Genomic DNA, 11,424 nt, shown 5'->3' on the forward strand with positions numbered 1-11,424 from the left:
AGAGAGGGAAAAGCAGGCTCAGGGAAAAGGAAGTTGAAATGAGGGGAAGGATTTAGTCTTTGCGCGGTGCACAGCTCCCAGCTTGCTGCTCAACCCCGTTCTCTGCTGGAGGAATTTGTTTATGCCAATAATAAAAATAATAGCGACATCACTTCCACCACCAATTCCAACCGTACCCAGTTTTACCCCAGGTACCTTATGAACATACCTCTAGCTTTCACTTCACTCCTGTACATTAGAGATTACAATCCTCAACTTGCTAATAACGAATGATTTGAGAAGATAATTAGCCAAGTGCAACTCTTACTCCAAAAGCCAAAAATGTAAATATTTATTAAAAAGCAAAAAGGCTTGATCTAACCAGATCACCTAGCAAAGTATAGGATTTAGGTGTGTAGCTCTTTCCAGTTAGCTCTCAGCCTCTCCCAGGAGTGTCTTGGGTGGTTCATTTGAGTCCAAAGCAGTACCCATCCCCAACCCTCAATTTTGACAGGTAGGTAATAACATATCCATCTTACAGATGGAAAAATTGAGGTTTGACCAAAGGAATGATCTTGTTCAAGTGAAAGAGCTTGTCAATCTAGGCTACTAGTTAATAGCGGAGTGGTTATTTACTTGGCACTGTGTAAAACACAGAAGTCATATGATTTTAGGACTCATACAGCCTTACAAGGAAACTGCTGTAAATATTCCAAGGTAAGGAAATGGGCTCAGAGTGGTTATGAATTTGCATAAGGTTACACAGCTATTTAGTGGCAGAGTTCAGATTCAAATTTACATCTTTTTTGTCTACAGAGCCTTCACCTGTCTACAAAGCCATTGTTTTTTGTTTGTTTGTTTGTTTTCCCCTACATTGTACCACTTCTTGCTGCTTCTATTGCTTCTGAATTTTTGCCAAAGACAAATAATATATCTAACCCATACGCAGAGGTACAGGGCATTGTAACAGCATCAAGCCCAGTATTGAGCTCATTCCCAGACATCTTTTTGGATGATGTAAATGGCATCCAGCAAACTGAGGTCTGTATCAGTCAGTAGCTGGCTTTTTGAATACAGGGCCCATACCATACCATTTATGGATCCAGATGCTTCTCCCAAACAGCACCAGACACAAGTACTAGGGGCAAGCCAGAGCTGCATATGTATTTCACTCTGGCCACACTGGCCCTCTGACCTTTCTCAAATACACCAAGTTCATTCCCACTTTGTGGCCTTTGCACCTGCCGTCCCTTTGTTTGGCATATTCTTCCTCTACGTTTCCATGTTGCTTGCTCCTTTGTGTCCCTGATCATCTTGCATTCCTATCTTCTGTACTTTTCCCTTTTCTCCTCAGGAAACGGCGAATGAATGATTACGAACTCCTGGTTCTTTGCACATGGTGACCTAAAATTAAAAATCCCAAATGAAAGGCAACTAGTGTTTATTTGGGATCAAAGAATTGCAATTCTGGAGCACAGCTTCAGGCAAAAAACCCATTGGTGTCCTAATTACAAGTGAAGGCAAGGGGTTTTCATGAGAAAAGGAAAGGAATAATTACATGAAAGGAAGTATGAATTCCTATAGGTGCTGATAAGCTGAGCTACCCTGGCTATAGATGATTGGTTTTTCATTCTGTCTTCAGATAGAGTCCATAATCATCAGTCCTTGTGGTCAAGATGTCCACTATTCTGTGGCCTTTACAAACAGTAGTTTGTAAGACAATGTTCGTTCATCCTAATCCAAAGGTCTGACCCGGGTGTAACATTCCAATGGTTACAGAAGCAAGACAAGTGAGGCAGTTCCTCTGGAATGGCAGCTCTGAGTCCATTTGGTCATGGCTCCATTTATGTCATTTTTCACACACAAAACATCTAGGAGAGAGAACCTAACAAAGGGAGAAGAGAATCATGGGGAAGGCATCTGAAAAGTGGCTGCAATTACTAATGAAGAAAAGTGGGAAAGGAAAAGCTGAAAAGGAGGGAGGAGGAGAAGAGAAAATATTGAAAATATAAAAGATAACTTTTTGAGATTAAAAAAAGGAAGAGAAATGTCAAAGAGGAAAGTGAGCAAAAAAAAACACACTGGTAAGCACATTTTAGTGACATTTAAGAATATAAAGGGCAAAAAAGTCTAAAAGCTTACAGAGAAGAACAGATCAAATACAAAGGAACAAATATCAGACTATCATTAGATTTTTCAACAGCAATCATGGCTACAATAAGGCAATGGGGTAAGGTTTTCAAATCATTAAAGGAAGAAAACTTAAAATCCAGAATTTTATATCCAGCGAACTTTTTCAGATGTTTGGGCATGTCAACAATGTTCTCAAGTACAGGCAGGCCTCACTCTTGCACAGTAGTTCTTGCAGAACCATAAACATGATCATGCATGTCGAAACCATACAAAACCATTTCAACAACTCACCAGAAAACCTATGATTACTCCATGACCTTAACATTTTTTTTGGCCAGAACTTTAACTGCTCTCTTGCTGTTAGTTATGAAAACCTTTTTTTTTAAAAAGATTTTATTTATTTATTTTTAGAGAGGGAAGGGAGAGAAAGAGAGGGAGAGAGAGAGAAACATCAATGTGTGGTTGCTGGGGGTCATGGCCTGCAACCTAGGCATGTGCCCTGACTGGGAATCGAACCTGCGACACTTTGGTTCGCAGCCGGCGCTCAATCCTCTGAGCTACGCCAGCCAGGGCTTGAAAACCTTTTTACTCCCTGGGAAAATGAAAAAAAAAAACAGTCAAACTAATATTTATTGAGTACATTATAGTTTACATTTTAGAAACATTGAAAATTAAATATTTCTTCATTTAAAAAATCAAGAATAATTTGAATAGTGTTTGACCTTTTCTTTGTATAAATTACGATGTATAAATTGTCCTCTAATAAAAGAGGTACTCTTTCTTTTCTTTTTGTAAGATTTTATTTCTTTATTTTTAGAGAGAGGGAAAGGGAGGGAGGAAGAGAAGGAGAGACACATCACGTGAGAGAGAAACACGGATTGGTCACTTCTCTTATGAGCCCCGGATGAACCCGCAGCTCAGGCACGCACCCCACCTAACCTGGAATCGCACCAGCCACCTTTCGGTTTTCCAGATGATGCCCAACAAAGTCACATTAGTCAGGGCTATCTTGAATTCTTTATCGGCCACGTTAAGAATCTGTATTTCTTTGCTTAAATTCTTGGTGTTGCTACTGAAAAAGGCTTGTCTCACCAATATATAATTGTAAGTGATCTTCATAACCACCCATGAGTCTGCATTTCCCCAAAACACCGACTCTGAACTTGAACAAAACAAAGTTTTATTTTGTGCTGATTTCAGCCTGCTTATAACCAATGTTGGGGTTGGACTGGGTCTTGTGGTTCTTATTATGACTGCAAGACACCCTTTTGCAATAACCATCGGGAAAGTTTGAAAAAATAAAGTTTTATTACTTATAGGACCTGAAAATTACACAGCATACCTGGAACGTCTCTGATAGGGAGATGGAGAGGGTCCATGGGCTTGGGCTTCTGCTTTTATTAGGGTTGAGGATGGGACCTAGGGTCTCTGAGCTTATTCCTTTCTGGTGATTTAAATCTTGTTTTTTTAAGATTTTATTTATTTATTTTTAGAGAGGGGAAGGGAGGGAGAAAGAGAGAGAAACATCGATGTGTGGTTGCCTCTCATGTGGCCCCCACTGGGACCTGGCCGGCAACCCAGGCATATGCCCTGACTGGGAATTGAACCTGCGATGCTTTGGTTCACAGCCCACGCTCAATCCACTGAGCTACACCAGCCAGGGCATGGTGATTTAAATCTTAAAAGTAAGAGTAAGAATTTAAAGCTCAAGAAGGAAAAAAAAACCCAAGTGGCCCTAATGGTCACTTACTGAAATCAATGAAGGTAGCTCTCTTCAGCAAAGGAGCCTTAGTCCCTGAAGGAGGGTCCAAGGAGAGGCAGCCTAGCTCTTTAAGTCTTGTTGCTGGAAATGTGTTTATTCTATTTGGCTGTTCGCTGAAGTGGATGCTTCTTTGAAGTTTATGCCTCTGCCATCACAGTTTAAATCAGGCACTTGCATTACAAAAAAGAAAAAAAAACAAACAACTGTCAGTACCTACACTACAGCATGACCTAGTGTTAAACAACAAAATTCGACTTGGTAAACTTGGAGATCTAACTGGCTTTAAACAATTAGATTGGACAGCATCACGTCTAGCAGGCAGAGAGATACTCCAAGGGGTTGCACAAATGGAAGCTTTTTATAGGAAGAGGGATGTGGCAGGGGAGTTATTAGTAAAGGAAGACAAATGGGTTGGATTTAATGGATTATTTCTAGAGCAGAACATCTTAACTTGTGGGTGGAAGGGAATGGCAAGGGTTTTATCATGCAGATTTCCCTTGGGAAAGGGGAGATGAGAAGAGGACAAATGTGACTAATTACCTTACTGGTGCTTCACCAGGAAATTCGGAGTCGGTTGATTAAGATTATGTTTCTGGGAGGGGTTGAAACTACAAGTAAATCAGGTATTATATCTAGGCTTGGTATCTTGGGCGTTAGCTCAATTAAAGCTTTCTGGGCCAGTGGTTCTCCTCAACACTAGCAAGTCAACTACAAACAAGTTTATTCAACGAAATGGAATGTAAGTTTTAGTAACCAAGCACAATAGAAAACGAGGTACTTGCTCATACATGCTTTATAAACTGAGCTGTGGACAGGCTGCTGGCCTGGTCCCTGGTGTGTCCCTGGCCCTCCACGCCCCGCGCAGCTAGAGCCCTTCGCAGCTTCCTGGGAGGCTCTTCTCAGAGATCCCAAGCGGGAGGGCCGGCTCCGGCTGCAGAGACCCGCTACCTGCGCTCCTCGGCGCGGCCGGTCGGCGGCACCAAGTGCACGCTGCTCCCCGCCGCAGGCCGATTCCACCGCGTCCTGTGGAGCAGTGATGGTGGGCACTTTGGCGGCCCGGAAGGTGGGGTAGGCGCTGCTAACATTGCAGCAGAGGGCACCCCAAAAGGACCAGGAGAACATCAATCCCGAGAAGGCGTCGCGCACCCAGCAGCCCCAGACCCGGGGTAGGGCGGAGCTGGCACTATTGAAGGCCCGGAACCAGCGGGGCTCAGCGCGGCTGCCAAGGCCCAAGACGCCACGGGTTGCACCTCTTAAGGATCTTCGTATAACTGCAGAGCATGCCATTGTTCCTTCCTGGAAAGCAAATAGTAAATGCTTTTACCATTCATGTGCATGAAGCAGAAGAGACTCAAAAGAGGCCAGATGACATGTAAAAAACGGAATGCGAAGATGTCCAGTTTATCTCAGCTACTACATTCCCTGCACCAAGATAACCACTGATATTTCTTGATCATGCAATGGATAGTAGTAGTGTTGAGTCCCCACACACTATGGACGTTGTCAATTGAATTGGAAGATGAAAAGCCAGTGAGTGTTAATGAAGTCCCAGACTACCACACGGAGGACATTCACAGATTCCTCAGGTAAATGGAGATTCAGTGTAAACCTAAAGTGGGTTACGTGAAGAGACAGGGAGACATCACCAACAGTGTGAGGGCTATCCTCGTGGGCTAGTTAGTTGAGGTAGGAGAAGAATATAAACTATAGAATGAGACCCTGCCCTTGGCTGGGAGCTACACAGACAGGTTCCTTTCATCCATGTTTGTGTTGAGAGGAAAACTTCAGCTTGTGGGCACTGCTGCTATGCTTTAGCCTCAGAGTTGGGAGAAATACACCCCCCAAAAGTAGCAGAGTTTGTGCACGTTACAGATGATACCTATACCAAGGAAGGAGTTCTAAGAATGGAGCACCTCGTTCTGACAGTCCTTGCTTTTGACTTCGCTGCACCAACAATAAATTAGTTTCTTGCCCAATACTTTCTGCACCAGCAGCCTGCAAACTGCAAAGCTGAAAGTTTAGCCACGTTTTGGGGAGCATTACGTTGAATAGATGCTGACCCATACCTTAAGTATTTGTCATCCGTTACTGCCGGAGCAGCTTCTCATCTAGGACTCTTCATAGTCATGGGACAGAGCTGGCCTGAATCCTCGGTGCAAAAAACTGGGTTTACCCTGGAGAGTTTGACCCCGTGTCTCCTGGACCTTCACCAGGCCCACCTCAGAGCACCACAGCACACAGGACACTCAGAGAAAAGTACAGAAATTCCAGCTATCGTGGTGTTTCTCTCCTCTTCCCACCAGAGAGATACTACATGTATAACATGGGAAGACTGCCTTTGCTTTCTAAGATTGAAATCACTTGAAGTACAAATTATATCACTTTTTAAATGGTTTTAATTTGTGTATCTTTTGTACATGTAACTATCTTAGAAATATGGCCAATTTTAAATGCTTTCATTAAGACTATGCTTTTAGGGATCATTTTTATATTTCATTAAATTCTCATGTTAAAATATTGATGATGCCAACTGTCAGGATAACAAGAATAAGAATTAATGATTTGATTTGAAAAAATACAAACTGAGCTATAACTACTGAGAGCTAAGCTTCTTTTTTTTTAAAATGTATTTTTTTCTTTTATTGATTCTAGAAAGAGGGGAAGGGAGGGAAAAAGAGAGAAAGAAATATACATGTTAGAAATATCAACCAGTTGCCTCTTGCACACACCCTGACTGGGGACTGAACCCACACCCCAGGCATGTACCCTGACTGGGAATCAAACCTGCCATCTTTTGGTTTGCAGGACAACACCCAACCAACTGAGCAACACCAGCCAGGGCCAGAGCTGAGCTCCTTAACCCCCTTTGGTTCGGAAGTCTCCTGTTGGGGAACAGTTTATTTGTCTCTCAATAAAATATTCCTATCAAGTAAAACTCAGAATTTTCTTTTCCTAGAGGCAGTAAGTGGGATGTCTAGTGCAAGTTATTTTTGAGGTTTTGGTATAGTAGGCAGTTATTCAGACAGGAGCAGAGTAGGAACAATAGGCCAGCTACAGAAGTTCACCAGGGCTGAAAGCCCCAGGTGCCTAGCAATGGGCAAAACTTGAAAAACAAGTATTGTAGGGTGGGGCTTTGCCTCCAGGGTGACCTTTCCTCCTTTAGTGTAACATTGATCAGTGGGATTTAGACCCCCTGGCCTTTTATATCACTGGTCACAAGGTTCAAAACCTCTCCTGACTTTTCCTTCCCTGGCAAGATGCTAGGCACGTGATAGAGCCCCTTAGAGGAGGAACAAAGAGGCTGGAGAATTCCATCAGAGCCCTAGTAAGACCCCTCCCTTAAGCATTAAGCCCTCAGGACAATGAAGTTCTGGCCCTCATCCAATAATCTTAAGAACAAAGCCTAGGGTCTGTTGACCACAGAGAAAGTTTTGGTCAAACTAGAGATAACATCTAGGTCTCAGCTGTGTTTCAGCTCCAGGCCCAGAAAAGCAGCAAAACCAGGTGAAGTGATGCCATGGCTGACATCAGGAACAGCTGAGCTGTCTGATCTCTACCTTAGTGCCAACCAATCAGGAGAGACCACAACTCTAAAAAGAACATACGTGGAAAGCTGATGAATAGTCTATTGAGATCTCCCCTAAAATCCCCACCTTCAGAAAACAGGTAAAACCCCTTACCTTAAGACAAAGAACCCAATAAATGCACCTTCTCTCTCTCTCCCTCCCTCCCTGCCTCCCTCCCTTAGGAGAAGAAACCTTTGCTTTCTTCTCCTTAAGCTCCAAGTGTCCTTCTTTTGCCTTTGTAATTTGTTTCCTGCGTTCACGCAGCCCAGCTAGCTCACTTCTTCTATCTCTGTGACTTTCTAAATACACTTTTGCTTATATTTGAGTTTTTGACTCTGAATTCTGTGTTAGCCAACCTCAAGGACCAAAGTGTAACACCTATTGACGTTCACCATTAACAGTTCTAGTTTCGTTTTGGGAGGTTTAGTATATAGGCCAGTGACCACCGTGAATGATATGTTTCTCAGGACTCACCTAAAACAGTTAAATTAATTAAACAAAGATGCCGTTTGACTGGAGTGGCTATAATGCCCCTAAGGACATTCAATCACAACTAGCCAACTAGGCTTAAGTTACAGCCAATCACATAATTTACTTCTACAACTGAACCCACATTCAGCAGCCTGCCGGCCACAAAAGCCATACTGGTGAGACAGGTGCCAGCAAGAAGGAAAAAAGTTTATTCAAGCACTGGCATCTTCAGAAGATAGGTGGATTCCTGTCCTTATCTCTGGTCAAACCATACATTCTTACAGGGATTTGTTGGGAATTCAGGAAGGGGAAAACTTCCCAAAAGAAGTGTGTACATGCTGTTTCTTTTGGGAGTAAGGGGAGTGGGGACTGAAAGGGGAGTCTTGCAGCCCTTTGTTCTGGTGTTATCTTTCTATTTGCATTAGCGTTCCTCCCTTCCCTGGGCACCTGTGGTTTATGGCCAGATGCCAGCTTATTTATCTCACATCTGTAATGAGACCCGAAGCACAGGCTTGACAAAACTTTGATTACTAGTTGGGAGATTTACAACTTAACGTCTCAGTGGAGGCAGAGGCTTTTACAGCAGGGAAGAGAGGGAAAGCAGAACAGAGGTCAGGGGTGGCTGTGGACTTGCAGGCGGTGTTTTTGCTGGTCCTGATATGGATCTTTATGGTCAGTGTCCTTGCGTCTGTGGAAGTTGAGATCAGACTGTTTCTTAGGTTTACACAGAGGGTGAACTTGATTCTGGTAAAGCGTACTTAGAAGAGAAAACTTAACATGTAAACTCTGGCTTTGAAAGAAAAATCGGGTTAGAGTAACAAGCTGGGTTTAATATTTACTAAGATTAATATGGATAACTTTATATAAGTACAAGTATAGTGTATTCATTCCTTGTTAAACTTCATTTGCTTTTGCTTTTCTCTATGAAAGTCTTTCTGGCCTTGCCTGGTGTGGCTCAGGGAGTTGAGTGCCCGCCTGAGAGCCAAAGGGTCACTGGTTTCAGTTCCCCATTTGGGGACATGCCTGGGTTGCAGGCTAGGACCCCAGTGCGGGGCTTATGGGAGGCTGCCAATTGATGTTTCTCTCACACATTCATATTTCTCTCCCTCTCTTTCTCCTCTCTAAAAAATAAATACATTTTTTTAAGTCTCTGTTAGCTCTTTTTGGTGGAACATTCCTAAACACTTCTGGTTTCGAGCTGCCCCATTCAAATAGATTTTAGCTTAAATAAACTCTTAAAAATTTTAATACGCCTTAGTTTCTTTTAACAAAGCTTAAGCCAGACTCTATTCGCTTCTCTTTCACAAAGGAAGGGGATGTCTTTTAACAATAGCAACAATGCCCTCTCTTTAAATAACTAGGTTTGTGCTTGCTACCCAGTTTATGTATTAAATCCATTTCATGTTGATACATAAATAGTTAATAAATAAAATATTTGATTTAGAAAGTGGAATAAATAGGAGATGAGAAAGTAAAGGCAAAGAGGAAACAACTCACGTATGTCCTAATCTGGTGGTGCATTGGTTTTAAATATTTTTAATTTCTTATAAAGGATGGATGCTATACATGTATTCCCATAACCTGATTACCCCTTCAGCAATACACTAAGTTTATTTCATGTTAACAAATACAGCTTTTATTGCAGCTTTAATGGTTATACAGAATTCTATGTTATAGACATACCATAAAGTATTTAGGTTGATTCTAAAATTGTAAATAATGCTATGATAAACATTTTTATAGTCCTATTTCAACAACTGCTTGCTTTTATTTCCTTTGAATACATAATTAGATTTCTGACTTCCGGCCAAGATGGAGGAGTAGGTAGATGTGCTTTGCTTCCTCACACAACTAAAAGAAGGACAACAACAAATTTAAAAACAGAAAACAACCAGAACTGCCATACAATTGAACTGTATGGAAGTCCGACAACCAAGGAGTTAAAGAAACATTCACCCAGACTGTTAGGAGGGGCAGAGATGGGTAGCCAGGGCAGGGGGGACATGCAGCAAAGTGGCGGATGGCATGGGTGAGGCAGCAGCTGGCAGACCAGGCAGTCCCATATTCACATGCAGATAAGCTGGGAGAAATAACTAGGGAGCAAGATGGACTACATAACCCACGGTTCCAGCACGGGTTAATAAAGCCTCAAAACCTCTGGCTGTAAAAATCTGTGGGGTTGCAGCAGTGGGAGAAACTGCCAGTTTCACAGGAGAGTTTTCTGGAGAGACCCATGGGGTCATAAAACATACACAAAACCACCCATCAGGGAATCAGTACCAGAAGGGCCCAATTTGCTTCTAAGGCTCTGCCCTAAGACAAAGAAATTTGGCCAAAATGAAAGAACAGATCAAAACTCTAGAAAAAGAACTAAGCAAGAAGAGATAGCTAATCTATCAGATGCAGAGTTCAAAACATTGGTAATCAGGATGCTCACAGAAGTGGTTGAGTACAGACACAAAATAGAGGAAGAAGTGAGGGCTCTGCAAAGTGAAATAAAGGAAAATACACAGCGAACCAACAGTGAAGGGAAGGGAACCAGGATTCAAATCAATAATTTGGAACAGAAGGAAGAAATAAACATCCAACCAGAAGGGAATGAAGAAATAAGAATTCAAAAAAATGAAAGAAGCTTAGGAACCTCTAGGACAACTTTAAATGTTCCAACATCCAAATCACAGGGGTGCCAGAAGGAAAAGAGGAATAGCAAGAAATGGAAAACTTATTTGAAAACATAATGAAGGAGAACTTCCCCGATCTGTCAAAGGAAATAGACTTCCAGGAAGTCCAGGAGAGTCTCAAAGAAACTGGTCCCAAGGAGGAGCACACCAAAACTCACCATAATTAAATTACCCAAGATTAAAGATAAAGAGAGAATCTTAAAAACAGCAAGAGAAAAGGAGACAGTTACCTACAATGGAGTGCCCATAAGACTATCAGCTGATTTTTCAAAAGAAAACTTGCAGGTAAGAAGAGGCTGGAAAGAAGTATTCAAAATCATGAAAGGCAAGGACCTACATCCAAGATTATTTAGCAAAGCTGTCATTTAGAATGGAAGGGCAGATAAGGTGCTTCCCAGATAAGGTCAAGTTAAAGGAGGTCATCATCACCCAGCCCTTATATGAAGTGTTAAAGGGACTTATCTAAGAAAAAGAAGATCAGAAATATGAACAGTAAAATGACAACAAACTCACTGCTATTAACAACTGAACCTAAAAAACAAAACCAAAAATGAACTAAGCAAACAACTAGAACAGGAATAGAAACACAGAAATGGAGATCACATGGAGGGTTGTCAGTGGGGAGAGGGTGGGGAGAGAACAGGGGAAAAGGTACAGGGAATAAGAAGCATAACTTTTAGGTACAAAATAGACAGGAGGAGGTTAAGAATAGCACAGGAAATGGAGAAGCCAAGTAATTTATATGTACAACCCATGGACATGAGCTAAGAGTGGGGGATGCTGCTGGGAGGGGGGTGCAGGATGGAGGGGGAGTAAAGGGGAGAGAAAAATG

At 42.1% G+C, this 11,424-nt stretch overlaps 1 pseudogene; it reads left to right on the forward strand.

Annotated features, from left to right (window-relative positions):
* The first annotated feature begins 4,574 nt into the window (after positions 1–4,574).
* Positions 4,575–6,347, forward strand: LOC114489029 (annotated as a pseudogene).
* The last annotated feature ends 5,077 nt before the right edge of the window (positions 6,348–11,424 follow it).

This window comes from Phyllostomus discolor, chromosome 3 (genome assembly GCF_004126475.2).
Source record: "Phyllostomus discolor isolate MPI-MPIP mPhyDis1 chromosome 3, mPhyDis1.pri.v3, whole genome shotgun sequence".
Lineage (NCBI taxonomy): Eukaryota > Metazoa > Chordata > Mammalia > Chiroptera > Phyllostomidae > Phyllostomus > Phyllostomus discolor.